This window comes from Corythoichthys intestinalis, chromosome 2, assembly GCF_030265065.1.
Source record: "Corythoichthys intestinalis isolate RoL2023-P3 chromosome 2, ASM3026506v1, whole genome shotgun sequence".
In the NCBI taxonomy this organism is placed as follows: Eukaryota; Metazoa; Chordata; class Actinopteri; order Syngnathiformes; family Syngnathidae; genus Corythoichthys; species Corythoichthys intestinalis.
This window is the reverse complement of record NC_080396.1, coordinates 119,434-138,828: the sequence shown is the minus strand read 5'-3', so window position 1 is coordinate 138,828 and position 19,395 is coordinate 119,434. Positions and strand designations below refer to the sequence as shown.

The 19,395-nt window shown below is 41.3% G+C and overlaps 1 long non-coding RNA gene across 1 annotated transcript; it reads right to left on the bottom strand.

Moving 5' to 3' along the window:
- Positions 1–740: 740 nt before the first annotated feature.
- On the bottom strand, positions 741–14,888 carry LOC130912067 (uncharacterized). Its single transcript, XR_009062531.1, has 3 exons — positions 14,690–14,888; positions 6,202–6,288; positions 741–857 (listed from the first exon to the last, which is right to left on the bottom strand). It is a non-coding gene; the product is annotated as an uncharacterized LOC130912067 (long non-coding RNA).
- Between the last annotated feature and the right edge of the window lie 4,507 nt (positions 14,889–19,395).

The following is a 19,395-nucleotide window of genomic DNA, read 5'->3' as shown; positions in this document are numbered from 1 at the left end:
TAAAAAAATACACGTAACATGTTCCAGATTAAACTGATTATCAATAATAAGTAACCGTGATGATTTATGGGTAATGTAGGCCACGTAATAGCCCATACGTCAAAATTGCACTGGTCGCCACTGTGGGTTCAATTGTAGGAAGTTAAAATCCTTCAAAATGCCTGTACTAAAAACAAAAAACAGAATAATATTTAATATGGATCCCCTCATAATCAAATCGGGCTTAAAATAATATAAACTACTCTAAATATCAATTTACCCAATTTAAGTTTCTACTTTTTTCCGGAGGTTGCGCTAACTCCCACTCTCCACACGATGGCGACATAAACACGCCCTCATCCAGATAACGTCTTTCAAATAAACTGATATTAATCATTCCAAGTACAAACCGTTATATTAATACAATAACTTGCAGAGTTACACTCAAGTAACCAGTGAGACAGACTTATTCATTAGTAAGGTTGAATTTATAGTGTAAATGCAACACATATCATAATGTAAACGACAGAAAAGTGAATATTCACCAACAACTTTATTGAAAAGGTACTGGTTATCAGATCAAAATAAGGGACATTGACGACTGTGGTCATCTTCCAATTTCTATTTTTCAACTTCCTCTCCATCTTCCAGATCTTCTAGGGACATCTCGTGGACATGGCCTTCTGACGAGGTCACGGTGTCATTGAAACGTGGAATACTAAAAAGCGGACGTTGGTACACGCGTGACCCGAACTAAATTCGCATCGCAACGAACTCCGGAGTATCACGGTGGAGAGAGGGAGTCCGTGTGTTGGACCACACAAACCGTACTCCCAGTCTGGTCCGACTTTCACCTTTCCCCAGCCACTGGACGCCGTCTGTCAATAAATCATAATTACAAAAAGATAAATATTATCATATAAGCAGTTTGCAAAATAAATAAATGAATAAATAAATCTACCGGACTCCTAAGTAAACTTATCGGTATCGTCCTCTGGCCCATAATCCATTTTTCTAAAACAAGAAATACCAAGAATGGAGTCAAAGTCAAGGGTCCAATATTCTGGACGTAAAAACTTTATCCCACTAATTCTCCCACCCACCAGGTCTCTACCTCCAAAGTTACCAAACCACAGGGAATCAAAACAATATGTTTAAGGCACACAAGTCAAGATTTATTAACATCAAATAACACAAGGATAATCAAGTACTAATTAAGTATAAGGCAAAAACAATCTTTATATGAAAACTGCACCCGTAAACATACATATATGGAACATTCAAACATTTCTCTATATATGAAAAAATATACATCTTGATATCAATATGCACAGAAACATATGTACATAAGTAGGAAAACTCAGCACCCCTACATCAGGGGTCGCGTTAACCGAATATTTTCCGTCGTTGACCGATTTTTTTTAAACGGTGACGGAAAAAACTGAAGCCCATCCGTCATTTTGAACGATTGCAATTCACACCCCAGATCACAGGGTGGCGAGTGAGCATATTAATTAGCTATTGTCTCTCTTGATGCATGACGTCGTTGGCCTTACTCTGAAAAATGTCAAGGCAACTGAGTGTCCGAAGTTTCTTCAAAAAGCCCCAAAACGACGATGGTGTTGATAAAAAAGGTGAAATAACAGGGACTGCACAAGCGGGCACGCAATTCAAGTCCATGCGCACCAGGAGGAAAGTGTGAGACTACATTCAGGCCACAGCAGGTGAACTGTTAATTTCATTGTTCCATATGCTACATATGGTAGGCTACCTAACTACTGGGGCCACAGTCAGCTGTTTTTGTCACTGCGGAGAAAAAGTTACATATTCATCTGCTTGATGTGTGATGGCACAGTGTGGATTCTCTTTTCAGCTTGTTCGGACAGAATATTAATTTAAAATGAATGAAAACTAAATACTATTGAATATGTTGAAGCGGTATGCAATGTTAAGAGTCTTGTTAGCTGTAGGCCCACAATCCTAGACCCCTAACTATCCACTCGCGGGGGCCTGCGCTTGTCAGTGACGTTCCTTATTCTCGCTATGTGATTATACAACGTTAACATTTGTTAATAATACGCTCTGTGTGTAGTATCATCCATCGCTTTTCCTTATAAATGGGCACTTATAAGCGAACGCAAGAAGTAACAACGGGAACATTTTTAAACAGGCATTTTACGGGAGAGCATTTCGACTCTTCGGCCAATCATAGCGAGAGCGAGTGGATAGTGAGGGGACCGCGCGCGGCTCTTAAGTGTCTCTGTCACGTGACTGTCGTAGCCGGTAACGCGCTCGACCAAATGGACACACAAGTACGGAAGGTGAATTATGCCAAACAAAGGGTCACCACAATGTCATTATCATCATTTTAAAAATTTAAGTGACGGGTAAAAATAGATTATGACCGGATTTTTATGACCCTGTCAGTCAAAATGACAGACAACGAAAAAGTCTAGCGCAACCTCTGCCCTACATATATTTTTTTTTATATACACGCGAATACACCTATACAAAAATTAACCCACATATAAATGCACACCTTCACAAACCAAAGCCCTATATATGCGTGCATGTACATGTATAAACATACCCACATACACCCATACATACACCTACAAATATGTGTGTGTGTATATATATATATATATATATATATATATATATACACATATATATATACACATATATAAATATAAATACATACATACACATATATATGCATACACACATCCCCCCATACACACACACACATACTCGTATTTGCCAAATGTAGGGCCCACCCTTTTTTGGCACATTTGTGGGGTCCACCTTTTCTAGTGTCTCTACAGCTCTGAAAAAATCAAGGAGTGTTAAAAAAAAATCCTCATAATATACATCACTTCAAATTAACGGAATTCGAAACTTTTTTTTTCAAACCAGTTTTTTTGGTTACATGTGGGGCTCAGTTTTTAGTTTTTGAACCTTTTGGAGGTCCCCCCTTTCATACACTACACATTAACCACTTTTTGTGTCACTTGTGGGGTTCATTTATTTTCCTGGGGTTTAAAGGTCCACTTTCACACACATTTCTAATTTTACTAACATAGCAAGAACCAACATGTTAAAAGACTTGAATTAAGGAACACCACCACCATACTTTTATTTTTGATAAATATTAAAGAAAAACTAATTCAACACTGCCCTGGGGTAACGTTACAGACATGACCTTATGCTCAACATCCTTCAAACCATGTAGGCTCTATGGTATGTCAAAATCAGTACATACATAGTGCTTAATACATGTAGGACATGGGTTACGAACGAGTTTCGTTCCTAGGCTGGCGATGTAACCTAAATTTCCACTCAAGTCGGAATTTCCCTTCAAGGACCCCAAGAAACAAAATATCTACAAATAGATTATACTGTACGTCATGTTTGTAAGAAAATGAAATACTGAGAGGTACGTTGTTAATGCCGCTATATTCAATGACTTTACTCGCAAGTGGATCACCTTAGAGAAAAATGACAGTGAAAAAATTCCAGAGCAGAGTGTCTACTCCATTTTTCTTGAAGAAATTCTGTTCTTCACATAATATTTGACAGCCTTCCACTCTCTGGTACCAAGGGCTTTTTCAGCATCTATACAGCGTTGGCAGTCCTCTTTACCCGGTACTTTGCACATGATAATGAACTTTCTGAGGTGTCGTTCCACTGCAGCAACTTCCTCTGGTGTCCAGCTTCTTTTTACCACAGCTTGTTTACCTAAATTAACATCAAGAGGATGTGGGATTAAGATTAATTTTAACTTCCACTTTCATCATTATATCACTCCCAATTATGTATGTACGGTTTATTCATCTAGAAACAAATCTCAAAATGCAATGCAAGTGCCTTTAAGTACTTGGACACTCAGGCTATTTCAGGTGACTAATCACTACTAAATGTTCTTTATTCTCTTTGTAAATAGAAAATATCCAGACGAAAACATTCCATAATTTCCCTTGTACCTCTTTTTGTTGCCGACTTCCTCTGGTTTTTGAATTTCACGGTGGAGCTGCACTGTTGCTCGGCTGTCGCTCCTTCTGATCCTCCTTTTGACACATTGGCAAACGTTCATATCAATACACAAGGTTTTTTGCACCCTTTTAAAAGGCAAATATTGTTTTTTTTTTTTTTTTTACCGATTTAAAATATTTATATATATTTCGATTCTTGGTAGGAGGAGCATTTCAATAACCTTTTGGGCTACAAGGTACTGCTATATATCACCTTTTTAAGTTATTGTCATATCTTTACTTTGCGCCGGGCAATGTTATTTTCATCAGAGGCCAACAACTTCTTAAATAAATCATCCCCCATCCCTTTTTGATCACTTAAATGATGGAATTGTGTGCGTCCATGAACTGGCTCAACAATACAGCAGTGGAATGTCTCCTACCTCAACAGTCCTCCTCCGTTCGCCAGTCTTTAAAAGTTAAGGTGACAATTATCATTGTGGTAACATCTGCAAGGAAGTCACCAGCTTTGTCAGGTTTTTAATCATTTCAGAACAACACGCCCTCTCTGTCCCCCGCAGTATAGACCCTACCCACGTGACGTCACAACTCCTGACTGGTGCCGCCCAATTGTCCGTCAACACATCATGTTTACCTGTTACGGCTACGTACGTTCCTCCTATTTACGACATGTTTTTCTGCTCGTTAACATTAATAATCAAAATGGTGAAGGCGTGTGTGGCGGTCGGTTGCAATAACAGAGAAGATAGACGGAGAAGACAGAGAGACTTGAAGTTCTACCGGATTCCGAGAGACACGGAGAGAAGAGAGCGAGATGGGCTGCTGCAATTCGACGAGAAAACTGGGCTCCAAACGATTACCACAGATTATGTAGTAGTCATTTTATATCTGGTAAGATGCATTTAATATATATTTAGAGGGTTTTGGGCTGACAACCACAATTAAGATCATTGCTAGGCTAATCGCCGACAACATACACGTATGTATGTAGTGAGAGTGCTATCGCTAAACCATATAAACATTAAAAGCCCTAACTCCATTGACAAACGACATGAAATACATTAGACTGGACAGTGGATGTTAGCAATAACAAAAGATTTTGAATTGAAAATTTCGTAACTCACCTTTCCAAGCACAAGATAGATTCCTGCCGAATTTTCGTGGACGAGGACCTGTTTCACCCAACCAGCAACGAAGTATTTATAAGCCTCCAAGCTCTTAAACTTTTTCAAGCTTTCGTGAGAATAGGCTGATTTTGTGTGGACAAGATAGTTAGTTGTACATATCAGGGTAGCTAGCAGATGTCAGGCAAATACGGCGGAGACAGCGGGCCGAAAAACATCGATTTAGGCATCAAATATGGATCTGGCGAATGGATAAACTGAAGCTTTTCCACATAACGCCTTTTATGCAACGCATCAAGTGAGTTTACGGCATCCGAAAGCACCGGGTCTTCCATGAAATGCATTATAAATTGCTCGATCAATTGAGACCATTGATAATACAGAAACAAAATGACGGACAAGGGGGCGGAACCATACAGCGAGCACGTGATTTTGTGACGTCGGTGGGTAGGGTCTATATGCCAGAAACAGGACATTTGAAGTGAAACTAAAATCTCTACCGCACGCAGCTATCTCAATGACGTCAGCCACACGGTGCGTTCAGGTTCTGTACGCAAAACACATTGCCCACATTAGAACCTGATTTGTTACATTATTACAGGAATTATTCCAATTTTTATTTATAATTTATTTGTTTTGCTGTGTGTAATTTCCATCTGTAATAGTACCAACAGTATTTAGTGTAGTTTTTCAGGCAGTGGAACGAATTAATGGAATTATAATGTATTCCTTTGGGAAAATCCTGCTCAACATACAACCATTACGACTCACAATCAAGGCCCTGGAACGAATTAACTTCGTATGTAGCGGTACCACTGTATTAATCTCAAACTTTCATATTTAGTGCATGGCCATGAATTAAATACACATAATAAGCTTTACGGCAAACAACCAATTTCGCAGGCATTAAATGCATCTTCTGGAGATTTAATACCTGCTGTAATATTTCAATAAATTAAAAGAATTGAAGACCTTAACCGAATTTTAAAAAGCAGCTTGAACCCAGATATAGCAGATTGAACATACAATGGAAGAGTTTACATATATAATCTCAAGATAAACAAAACATTTAGGGAGTGCTTCTGTACTTCCAATGTGTTAACCTTTTTTTGATGATTTCCTCTGGTTTTCAGCACCAACTATGGGGTTGAAGTCTTTTTCTGAACATTCTTCATCTGCCAGAAGTGCATCTGAATGGAAAGAGTTTTACATAAGTGTCTTTATCACTCTGCACTCTGAATTAGCTGTTTGATTCATTTTGATAACATCTCATGATTGCAACATTCGGTATTAGTATTTTTTGCTGCATTGCTTGTCTTGCAGGTGATTAGTATTTTTTCCCCTCCCCAAATCAAAATATATGAGAGCTCTTGTCATTTTCTTCTAGATGTAATTTGATAAACATCAATTTTGCATATTAAACAGCTCTGCAAACTAGCAGAATTAACCATGACTGTACATCCTGCGATGTTAGTTCTACCCCAGTTTGTGATTCGTAGAACCCAACTAAGCAATTGCCACGGGAGATCTGAACAAAAATAAACAATTGCCCACTGACATACGCGCTACTTGATGGGCAATCAGATTATGTATGTAAATGTCACATGGTCAAATTTCAGTCCGCAAGATTTTAATGAAAATCCAGCTGGTAGCAGAAACAAATAAAAAAATGAACATAACAAAGGATTTTCTGGGCATTTCAACACATATCGTATTGGAAACTAGACGTTTAAGATATTAAACAATAGTGTAAATAAAATAATATAAGATATTCTCTGATGAAAGCGGAAGTCTCTGCCGAAACATGTCAGGTCTTTAAAACCATTAAATATTTGAGATATAAAAAAAAATAATTGTAGACAAAATGAACTCCACAACTAAAGAAAAGGTATCTTAAAAAAATGGATGGGCACTCAAAAAGTTATTCATTTTATTTTAGCGAACTAACCTTTTTCCCAAATCAGTTTAGTCTGATCATCATTTTCCACAGTGGAATGACATTCGTGCGAGGATGTTGCACTGTCGTCATATTGTGAATGCTGATCATCATCATCAGCTTCACTGGCATATGTGTGAATACAAATATACAAAAATTAAAAAAAGATATTTGTCAATATAAAAATACTTGCACAGCTGTCAATTTACAGTAATCAACAAAGCAGATTTGTTGAAATGAAAGAGTCTTCAACAAAAGAACCATCTAACCCTCAGAAAAGTGCCAATATTTATACGGCTAAATGTGATGTGCAATTAATTATTTTTCAAGAGAACAGGAGATTGCATCGATTTGAACCATATCACCATTAAACCCAAAATCCACAAATATATATTTAGGTGCCTAAACACAATCCCTTTTGCCATGAGTCTTACATGGTGTGCCATCAAAGTGTCATAGGGAAGTTAAAAAAAAAAAAAAAATCCAAAATAGCTTTAGATTTCAATTGACGCTCAAACAAAAAAGTACATCCCTATCTTGCTGGGTAAGAAAACAATTCCTGATGTGCTCCCAAATTCTTTATTTATTAATTAATTATTTTTTTTCTGTTGTTTTTTTTTTTTTTTCTTTTTTTTTTTTCAAGTTATTGTGTTATTTTTTTCTCGTTTCCTTTAAGAGGAAAAGCAATGAATCGAGAAATGGACGATCTTTATTCACTATTGTAAGTACAAAGTACTGTGTATTATTTGTGAGTCGGAAAAAAAATAAAAACTTAAATTATAAAAAAAAAAATAGCTTTAGAATTTGAAATGTCCACAATAGATCCTTTGAAACGAGACATCCAAAACAAACTGATCAATAAAAGCTCAATGATGAACTTCATTAACTAAAAAAAAAAAAAACCTTCTCTGGAAACCTCAGGATCAACAGTCTCTAAAATGGAAAGTCAAGAGTTACAAATGAGCTGAAAAGCTTAGACAATGAACAGAAAAAAAAAGTAGAATATAAAATGCTTACATGCATGAGCACACATATACAGTGGGGAGAACAAGTATTTGATACACTGCCAATGGGTTTTCCCATTGTGAGTATCAAGTTATTGATACACTGCCAATGGGTTTTCCCATTGTGAGTATCAAATACTTGTTCTCCCCACTGCACATACACACAAAAAGCTCTGAAAGCTGTATTCCAATGCTTTTTTTTCCTCTCCAAAAATGAAAGTAAACTTTGTTTTCAATTGAAATAATCCAAATCTTAGAATAAAAGACCATAAAATTTAAATTGATTTGAATTTCATCAAGATTATTTCCTTTGAAGTTTCCCAGCTGTCCCTTTTCCAGTGCAAGGAGAACTTTGCTAATCTTAGCCAGCTGTAGAGTGCCCTCTGGAAGGCGGTAGTATTTCCTGTGGACTGCAATGTTATGGCCAAGAAAGTCTGCTAATTGGTCAAGTTCTGTAGTCTTCAAATTAAGAACCGTTGAGAGGGTAGCAATGTGCTTTCTCAGTTTCGTTGAGGTTAGTGCTTTCGGGTTTTGGATCCCTTCACATTCCTGCACAAACCGTCTCATGCAGTCAGAACCTCTAATGTAATGGACAGAATGTGGCAAGGCAAATAAGAATCCATTCTCATTTAGAACACCACACTCTTCTCGCTTCTCAATTAGCGTATCAAGAGATTCCTTCATTGAGGGCGTCAGCAGAACAGGAACTTTTCTTCCCCTTTTTCCAACAATGGTGATCCGGACAAAATATTTACAAAGTCTTTTCTCTAGTTCAGTAAGGGCAATGTTAACGTCATCATGCATTTCTGATGAGTCTCTCAATAGGTACGTTGACATAGCCATTCGAGATACCTCCCCCTCTTGTCGGCGGTTGAACAGGATAACCTCCGCCAGAGTTACCCTTGCAAGGTCTTTCCAGTTTGTTGATGAAGTTTCTCCTTTCAGAGCATTCAAAGAAACTTGCTGTTTTTCAGTTAAATGGAAATGAAGAATTTCGACATCCTTAGTGAAGGGTAAGAGCTGAGGAGAATTCCATTTCGATTGGTCAAGCTGAGTAAGCACTTGACTCGCAATATCGAATGTCCAGCTTTCCTTGTAAAGTTGTGCAAATTCTTCAGCATCCTGTACCGATTTTTTATCTTTCACCTTCATTGCCTCAGATTTGACATACATGGCTAAAGCATGCAAGCTGTGTCCAACTTTGCGAGCCAAAGATGGACATTGATACCTGCCAGTTTCATCACTGAATCCAGCAAGGCATCTTGCAGCGGTAACAACATGACCATACATTTCAGGTTTTATGAGTTATTTTAGGGATTTTACAGGGATTACTTTTTTTTGCAGCCAGCAACATTCTGCCAAGCTCTCTCAGTTTTTGTCGTATATATTGGAATTGACTAGTTACCCGCTCATTTTTCCAAAACAATCTGGAATCATACTCTAAAATGCAGCGGTCTCCCTTTACAGCCATTGTAATCTCATCTTGATGCATGCCACTCAACAACTTCCAGTATGCTTCACTAAATCCAACTGGAGCAGGCTCGGCAAACGCACACAGTGCTTGGACTTTTGTTTTCCCTTTGGATACGTCATCATGAGGCCTTAATTTGCAGACCTTAAAATGTCGCCACATCACCCTTTTTTTATACAGGCCATAGCAGTGCAAACAGTGCAAAAATTTTTCTCCCCGTTTTTTTTGTTGGTTACTTGCATGCAATGAGTTGGCCTTTTTTTTTCCTCCAACACTTGAATATTGTGATCGTAGTTGCCCATGTTTCGTATAGAATCCAAATGGAGTCTCCTTTCTTTTGAGTTCTTTGGGAAACTAAATGCTTTAGCAACTTCCATCTTAGCGCTGTGTTTACGCCACAAGTGCCTTGACATCTTCTGTACAACCTGTCCACAATAGGGTTAGGGTTTAGGTTAGGTTAGGTTTGGAAATTCTCTCTCGATCACGCTCCCCGGCTCATCCGACGACTGACCGGTTAAGGAACGTGAAAGGCATGGCGCAGACCCTCGCTAGTCCTGCTCCAGGACCGTCCAGTATGACGTCGGTCCATGAGCGACCACACCCGTGTCCCGGGAAATGGCCTGCCGTCCTTCCGGAAACAGTAGATCAAAAGGGGTCTAGCCACGTTACCAGAGACCCTGACGGGGCCAGGCGTCAGTCCGCCAGTGGCGATCCGCCCGGACGTAGACCGCGACCACTCGGTTGGTGTGGGTGGAACCCCGCCCGATCCGGGTCCACAGCCGAAGAATAGGTCTGGCAAAAGGTCGAAAAGCAATTGCGCCATGCTCCCAAAAACCCTGTCGGGGTCCGGAGCCAGTCAGTACGCGGTCGTCCGCCGTAGCGGAGACCGCGACCACACGGGAGCCATGAATGAGGGCCGTCAACTCGGAGTTCCGCGATCCAAATCCGGTGAGAAAGAAGATGAGAAAAAGGACGAGAGAAACCACCGCCTTGCTCTCAGAGACCCTGACGGGGCCTGGCGTCAGTCCGCGGAGGCCGTATGCCGAAGCAGGACTGCGACCACTCGAGAGCTGTGGATCGGAAACCGTCTTATACCGGGTTACCGCAAACTAACGAGAAGAGGGGGAAGAGACCAGAGAAAAACCCGTCACGTACTCAGAGTCCCTGACGGGACCAGGTGCCAGTCCGCCAGCGGCCACCTGCCGGGACGGGGACTGCAGCCACTCGGGTACTACAGGAAGAACCCGTCCCAATCGATTTACCGTAACAGAAACGAAAGAAATTGAAAAGAAAAACAAAAGAGACAAAGAAGACCGTCCAAAGTGTTACGCGAGAGCAAGCAAGATGAATGGATTGTCCGACCGGAGGACCCTACCTAACGGGATCCGGTGTCCAGTATTCCTCTCGAGATTCCGAGATTAATGTCCAAATACCGGTTTTCGGTCGAGACCGTAAGACTTCAATTTAAAAAGAATTAGGTGAGTCACCCATCCAAAGTTTGAAATTCAGGCGTCGAGAAGAGGTAATCTATCAAAAGCGAGGTCAGTAACCTCTCCTAGGACTTAAAAGTAGGCTTGGTGAGAGGCAGTGCGCCAAAAGGGAGTCCGAACCTGTCCACGGAGTATTACGTTTAGGCTTAGGTGAAGAAATTTCACCAAAAAGGAGAACCCGCCCAGTTGTAGTTCCGAGTTCAGGTGTTATCTTCCAGATTTTGTGGTCAGTTGAAGAGAACGGGTTCACAGTAGACTGAAAGTCATAGACGAGGCCCGTCAACGGCACAGGCTTATCCGGGTCGCAAGTTCAGACCTCGGGAAGAAACAACGCATCACAAGGGAGGTCAAAGACCTGTCCTGGGACTTGAGATTAGGCGTCGGCCAGAGGCTGTGCGCCAAAAGGGAGTCAAGTTACGACCTCGGAGTCTTGAGATTAGGCGTAGGTGTAGAAATTTCACCAGAAAGGAAGACACGCCCAGTTGAAGTTCTGAGTTCAGGCGTTGTCTCCGAAGTTTTGTGGTTAGTAGAAAGGAACGGGTTCACGATAGACTAGACTTCATAAACGAGGCCATTCGGCCTCACCGGTCTATCCAAGTTATGAGTTCAGACTTCGGGAAGAAGCAACGCATCACAAGGGAGGTCCAAAACCCTGTCCCGGGACTTGAGATTAGGCGTCGGCCAGAGGCTGTGCGTCAAAAGGGAGTCAAGCTACATCCTCGGAGTCTTGAGATTAGGCGTAGGTGTAGAAATTTCACCAGAAAGGAGGACACGCCCAGTTGAGGTTCTTAGTTCAGGCGTTGTCTCCGAAGTTTTGTGGTTAGTAGAAAGGAACGGGTTCACGATAGACTAGACTTCATAGACGAGGCCATTCGGCCTCACCGGTCTATCCAAGTTATGAAGTTCAGACTTCGGGAAGAAGCAACGTATCACAAGGGAGGTCAGAGACCTGTCCTTGGACTTGAGATTAGGCGTTGGCCAGAGGCTGTGCGCCAAAAGGGGCCAAGCCACGTCCTCGGAGTCTTAAGATTAGGCGTAGATGCAGAAATTTCACCAGAAGGGGGGACACGCCCAGTTGAAGTTCTGAGTTCAGGCGTTGTCTCCGAGATTTTGTGGTTAGTAGAAAGGAATGGGTTCACGGTAGACTGGTTGCCGTAGACCAGGTCAACCATCCCCATAGGGAAAGTCCAAAGATCATCATCGAAGTTCTCTTTCCGGGAATTGTTTTCCAGGTTTTCGTGGTTAAGAAAAGAGAATGAGTTCCTGGTAGATCTGTTGTCGTAAACCAGGCTCCCTATCCCCACTAGTAAGGAACAAAAAACCGAGTAACACTCTCACCGGAAAATATCAGCAAGTAGGAAGATAATAGGGCAAGTGAGCCAATATAGGGACTGATAAGCAGAGCAGCCCAAGGGGCTGCTGGTCAGTCTCCCATCCTCAGTAAAACCATACTCATGTAAAGATAAATAATGACCGAGACAACAAACCCCCCCCAAAAAAAGGCCCTTAATAATTTACAAAAGTTCAAAAAACCAGTTCCCTTGTCAAAAAACCACATAGACCAAAACCGAACCACACCACAAGAACCCAAATAGCCAAATTGTGGTGCCCAAACCGAACCAAAATTATAATTATTGCCGTCCGAAATGCGCGTGCAGGAGTCTACGCACGTGACTTACCTGTTATAACCATTGTTGTTGGAAATATAAGCAATCAACCTACCTATAGTAGTCACCGTTAAAGTTCCCCTCAACAACACGACCAAAATTACTTCCGGAAGGTGGTTCCTCCTTCCCAATTTACTATTCCGAACAATCATGTTCAAAATTACTTCAATGTACAAATCCGATCAGAAATATATTCCATAAAGCGGTTCAAAAGAGAGCCACAGTTCCACCGTCCGTGTTAACATAACCAAACAACAAGTCATCTGTGTGCAAAAAGCCCAACTGGGTCGGCTGGGTATAGCCAAACTAAGTGGCCACCCTTCCGATCGTCAACTTTACGAAAGACAAAACCGGATCATTAACAAAAATAACCTAACCAGCTATTTTATCACAATCTAAGTCAAATTAAAAACCCAATGAATAACAGTATTGCGCGTGCAGAACCCCACACGTGACTTACCTGTGACAACCCTCGGGGCGGGACCAATAGACAGTCGTTGTACATGAATTTAACCATTGACAGAACACATTAACATCAAACACATGAATACTCCCACATGGTATTTTCACCCTCATTATATAGTGTCTTGTTAAACAGTATAGGGTCTTATTAAACTATATTTTATTTTGTTTCCATTATTAAATTCCGTTCAGGAGTAAATTATGTTCAAATCTTTCTTCAATTTATAAAATCCGATCAGGAGTGTTTTTCATAAACAGGTTTCCAAACGAGACTATAGTCTCGTAGCTCGTGTTAAAATAGTGAGCCTTAAAGAGCATACGACACCAGAAAAAAAGTCTTAAATGGCATTATTATGTGAATTAGAATCATATTTTGAGACGATTCGACCATATACAACAATTTAGCAAAGCGCAGATGACGAGAAATTAGTCTTTTAATCTGCCGGTTAGCCACGCCTACAATTATAGGGCTTTAGCGTCCCCAACAGGTGGATGACGTCAGCGGTAGACTAGGCTCATCGGTTTTACTATTCAGCCCATTGAGGGGGAATTGTTCAGAACGAGGAAAACGAGACGAAGAGAGCTGCAAAATGTCATTGTTTCAGTCTCTCTACTCCCAATATTTTTACAGGATATTCTTTTTATCCAAGTATTTTCCCCAATAGCTATATAAATGGCTTGAGAAGGACCAGTCAGCCCGTCGAGGGGGAACTATTCACAATGAGGAAAACGCGACGAAGAGAGCAGCAAAATGTCATTGTTTCTGTCTCTTTACTTCAATATTTTTACAGGATATTCTTTTTATCCAAGTATTTTTCCCCAATAGCTATATAAATGGCTTGAGAAGGACCAGTCAGCCCGTCGAGGGGGAACTATTCACAATGAGGAAAACGCAACGAAGAGAGCGGCAAAATGTCATTGTTTCTGTCTCTTTGCTTCAATATTTTTACAGGATATTCTTTTTACCCAAGTACTTTCCCCAATTGCTAAATAAATGGCATGGTCATGACAAATAACTTGTGCTAAATGGAATATAAAATCATAAAAATCCATTTATTCAAGACGACATGGCAAAATTACTCCATAATGGTCAAAACAGTCGACTTTACCTTTACTGTCACACCTGCCGAACGATATTTTATGACACCTAAATCGGACATATGTCATTTCCCTTCCCCGGCTTCGGAGAATGTAAACAGACCAGAAGGAGTGACAGCTAGCCGACATGCTAACCCGAACCGAGGGATGTTTCAAAGTCTTCGAAGTGGAAAATCACACATAACTAGCCTGGATTATTTGACATGACGACCCGGTTGTCGAGTTTCTTTGCGGATCGGCAAACCGCCCGGCGGAGAGCAATTTACAGTTCGTTCCCTGGAGGAGGGTGGCTGGAATTGTTGTGTAGCTAACGTGCTAACTGCTAATGAGCGTGAGGATAGCTTTTTACATGCCTATCAATGATCAAACGTAAGTAGTCCTTTATTTAAAGGAATTTTATAGTGTTTACTTTGTAATCACTGTATTCGTATTTGACATAATACAAAACAAGATGTTTACTCACTTCCTTGTAAGTCCAATGGTCCCACAGTAAATATCCACGGTGAATGGGAACCTTTTGAAACTCCAAAAAGGCGCATACGCCTCTCCCGCATACAGAATGATTTTTCTGCAGCCGTTTGGCTGGCGTGATGCAAAAAATAAAAGTATTAATCCCCAAAATCAGCTGAATCCTTCGTCCTCATACACAACAGTACACTGTAGCGTGAAGAGGACGTCTTCTACCGTACACGTCACAGCGCCCTCCTCCTCAATGCGAGACCGAAGCCGGAAGTCACTCATTTTCCTGGCGCGGGATTCAAAAAACTAAATAAATATAGCGATCGCTTCCACACACATCCAAGCCGTCCATATCATTCAGGAGCATAAAATACCGCGTGTATTATGAAATTAAAGTGCTTGTGACACGAAAAAGCATGTTTAAGTAATCTGCGCGCAAATACGAGGCTGGGTTGAGCGGGTACTGCCATCGTCAGTAGTAGCCCTTGCGATCATCAGCTGTTTCGGGCCTCTTATACTAGACAGCTTCCCGCAAGGCGGCCCCGCCCGAGGCGATCAACCCTCGGGGTACCCGCTATGCTATCGGTAAAACCCTAAATGCTTATTAAGATTTAAGTCTGTGTTTGGAAGTAATGGAGTGTCCGTCAGACGTTCCGTCTTCAAAAGGGCGGACACCGTTACATTAAGCCCGAAGGGGCTAAAAGCTTCCTCACTCTCTTTTCGGGTTTAGCCGAACTTATGGTACCAATTCCTAATCAGGATGTGAAGAAATTTTATTGTTTTCATCATTAGAAAAAAGTTCTTGGGTTACTCGTGTGAAAATGAGGAAGGAAGTGGTTAGTAAGCCATTCGCGACCCCAGAAACATGCATACAAAGTCCCTATCTGGCCCTATGCAATGCAGGCAGCCGCAAAGGCCCCACAGGGCCCCGCGGTGTCCCTCTACCCACTGTTCCGGAGAACCGAAATCGGAATTGCTTCTTTATTCGGAGTGGCGTGCAAATCCTCGACCGGAGATCGACGAGGAGGCAGCAGTTGTGGGTTCCCGTCCCGTGCAGTCGGTCACCTTCTGTTCCGGCCGATTCAGAGGTGGTGATCAGAAGTGGTCCCCTTTCGGTCGGGTCAATCAGCTAGCCTGACCGTTATACAAACAACAATCAATATCCGTTTAACCCCAGCGCCTAAATAGATCCATCGGTATGTAAGTAAGCATATACCAAAACCACATGTAAGACACCACGTTCGCTATACCTGCACCAGGAAGCAGAAACGTTCCGCAGCCGCGTTCACCCAGTCGATGAAAAATCTGCGTCAATGAAGAATCAATTACCATCAAAACAGCCCATATTCCGTCGAAAGAACTCGCAAAAACCTGTTAACTTACCCATAAAAACGGATGCCCAAAAGTGGTCTCTAACAAATCACAAAATTCCTTACTTATTCCACCAGTAAAGTCCGTTCAAATTGTTCCATTTACTCAAGAAGGTTCTGAATGTAACCGTCATTGTAAATTTTATAAAATTACATAAAATAACAAGACTTCGTCCAACTTACTCAAAATTAGCATTATAGTATCAAAAGGCCTAAAACCTCCCCGCCAAAAAAATTGTACGCAATTAAGTATCCCCCATCCAGGTCCCTTCAGCGAGGGGGTTCATGTATAAAACCACAATAACGAATTAAACCTTCGTCGTGAAGACGAATGGCTATTCTGAAAAAAGGCCCCCGACCAATTTAACTAATTCACCTTAGCCACGCGCACTTTAGCGTAATTAGCATGTACCCACCCATGCCACTCGACAAACCGCGTCGATGGAAAACCGTCTAAAAAGTCTCCTAATTATATAATTCAACAGTACTCACCCCCAAGGCGAAGAAAGGGTCAGCTAGGTGAGAGGCACTGAAAAGTACCATTGTTTTTACAGGTCCAAATTAGCCAAAATTGTCAAGAGCACTATTCACGGCTTCCAGACAACGAAAGTGAGAATACCTGAGGATACGAAAGGGCGGGGGCGCGGATCCCCCGTCACTCCGACACATGCGTAACGTAAATAGTCAGAGAAAAATCCGATTGCCATCCACCCTACAAAGTTTTCCACGAGTGCACCAACTCCACTATCTCCAAACATAAAACCATTTGAATAAAACTAAAAAATTGTCAATAAACTAGCCGATAAACAGTATTTTCCCCAAAACCGGAAAAACGAAAAACCCTGACTTCCGGTAGCGTTAACGCTGGACAGACCTTATCGCCGTCCATCCATGAGAAGCTACGCGCCTTCGTGTCGTTCTTTCCGTGAATACGGCGATCACGTAAAAACGTCTAGAGCCACAAAGCCAATAATCAACTCGGGATATTATTGTATATACCAAATTCTCCCCTATGACCAATAAATGTCACCCTTCGTCCCATTACCATAAAATCCATCTAAAAAAGAAACGAATATTATGAGAAAACTTCCCTTTCCCTGTCTTCCCGTTTAGTAACAAGGGCAGGGCGTCCTTTCGCTTGCCCGTAAGAAGCCCCATCAATCAACAGGCCTGACTTCCGCCCAACTACGGAAGACAGAGCGTCCCGGCAGCATCGATGGTCAAGCCACCGCTAAAGATGGCCGTCTGCCCTGACTTCCGGGGAACGAGCGGAAGACTCCGTCAGTATTACAAACCCTCGAGTCAACCCTGACTTCCGGGGTGCTTACGGAAGACGCTGTACCGAATTCGAATTCCTAAAGTTTACTTACCTTTATGGCACCCACGTACCATCGTGAGATCAAATCAGCTTTTAAAACTAATGTAAAATAAAGTAAAGTAACCTGCGCCACTAAGTGTTAAACCACCCACGAAGTTGGATCGTCAAAACTTCAAATTAGCCCGTTAGCTCCCGTTATCTTATAACAGTGCTTCTCAATTATTTTCTGTTACGCCCCCCCAAGGAAGACGTAAATGTTTCGCGCCCCCCCCAACTCTCTGCCACCACTGTAAATAGTATCATTCGTCTATATTACTATTATAAGTACGCCTCAGCCTAACATTGTGTCCTTTTTTTTTCTATTAAAGAAAAAAAGTAACATAGATCAACTTATAATAAAGTATAACTTTTTTAACATTGTGTTGCTTGTAACAGAAAAGACTTAACGCGCATCAATTTGCCTGAAGTTAAAAAAAAAAAAAAAGTCACATCCAAACTGTAAAAATACACTCAAGGTACATTTTTGACCATTTGATACTGAAAAATAAAATGTAATAAAATCAGTAAATAATAACAAATTCAAATTGATTAGAAACATTTACTCTTCAGGACAACGTGCCCAAAAATTTGACCGAAAAACAAAATTGAATAGAAGGGGGGGAAAAAAGTCTTTGGACAGAAGGAAAGTTTTTATTTTCGCTGATTCACCACAGTGCTCACTGGTTTACTGATATAACACTGACAAAGCGGGACGATTGTGACAATTGGCAATATTCGGCACATTTTCGCTGAAAAACAATCAAGCGGCTTATCAATGAGATTGAGGTCGAATGTCTTTAAGTGGCGTCTTAACTGATTTGGCTTCTCCGCTATAATCATTTTTAGACTCAGTAAACAGTGGTCTTTCCTCATTTCCCACTATATTAAAAGTCAAAGGCAAACGGCCCGAAAAAAGCGCATTCTCGGCGGCCGAGGTAGAACCGTAGGTGAGGGCGGTGGTCGTGACGATCCCAAGCCGAAAACGGCACTTCTCGGCCGGACACGTGAGAACCGAAGAAGACAGTGGGTCGCTGCGTGAGTCCAGCTCTGCATGAGTCTCTTCCGTGTGCTCTTGCTTACTTCAAAAATACTGCACGCACTTTGAAAATGAGAGCGCCACTGCCACCCACGGAGTGGATGTGCAAGTACACTTTATTCTAGTACGGCAAAAATAAATAAATAAATAAAAGCATGTTCCCCGAGGTCACTCGCGCCCCCCCTGGCATCGCTCTGCGCCCCCCTGGGGGGGCGCGCCCCACCATTTGAGAAGTACTGTCTTATAACCAAGAGAGTCCTATTTGATTGCCAATTGCACTTACGTCTGTTCTCCATAGGATGGCGGCATTAAACCGTCTCCATCCCACCATGATTTTATCCTATGGACTATTATTATTGTTTATATAAATTCCGTTGCCCCAGCGTTATAAATCTCACTCAATCACCATCAAATTTTATTATTATTAATATTATTATTATAATAACAAAATACGGCTAATACCATGGCAATTATAAAGGCCCACCGTCAAAAATACTCACCTCTCTGTCTAAAGGGCCCAGTACACACTATTCCCCAATTTTATTGAAAAGGAGGTTGAGTTCCAGGAATAGGGGACACGGGCCATTCTGGTCACTCCTTACTGTAATGCTTCGGTGTCCTCTCCATCTTCCAAAAAACACATGGTTTTGTATTACTGGGAACGTCCGGTGTCAACGGAACGCTGAACGCTAAAAGGTGGGCATTGGAAAACGCGCGATTCGAACTAACCCCCGGTATTGAATAAGACCACATTATTGCAGTTCACACAAGATTTATTCACTGACGTAATAAAGGTCAACCAGTCAAAAAACTTCAATTGCAAAGATACATTTCTCATGCAAACAAACCGACAAATGTATATGCACACCCACACATATATATATATATATATATATATATATATATATATATATCTGTATTCATACCCGTACAAAATCCACATGTAC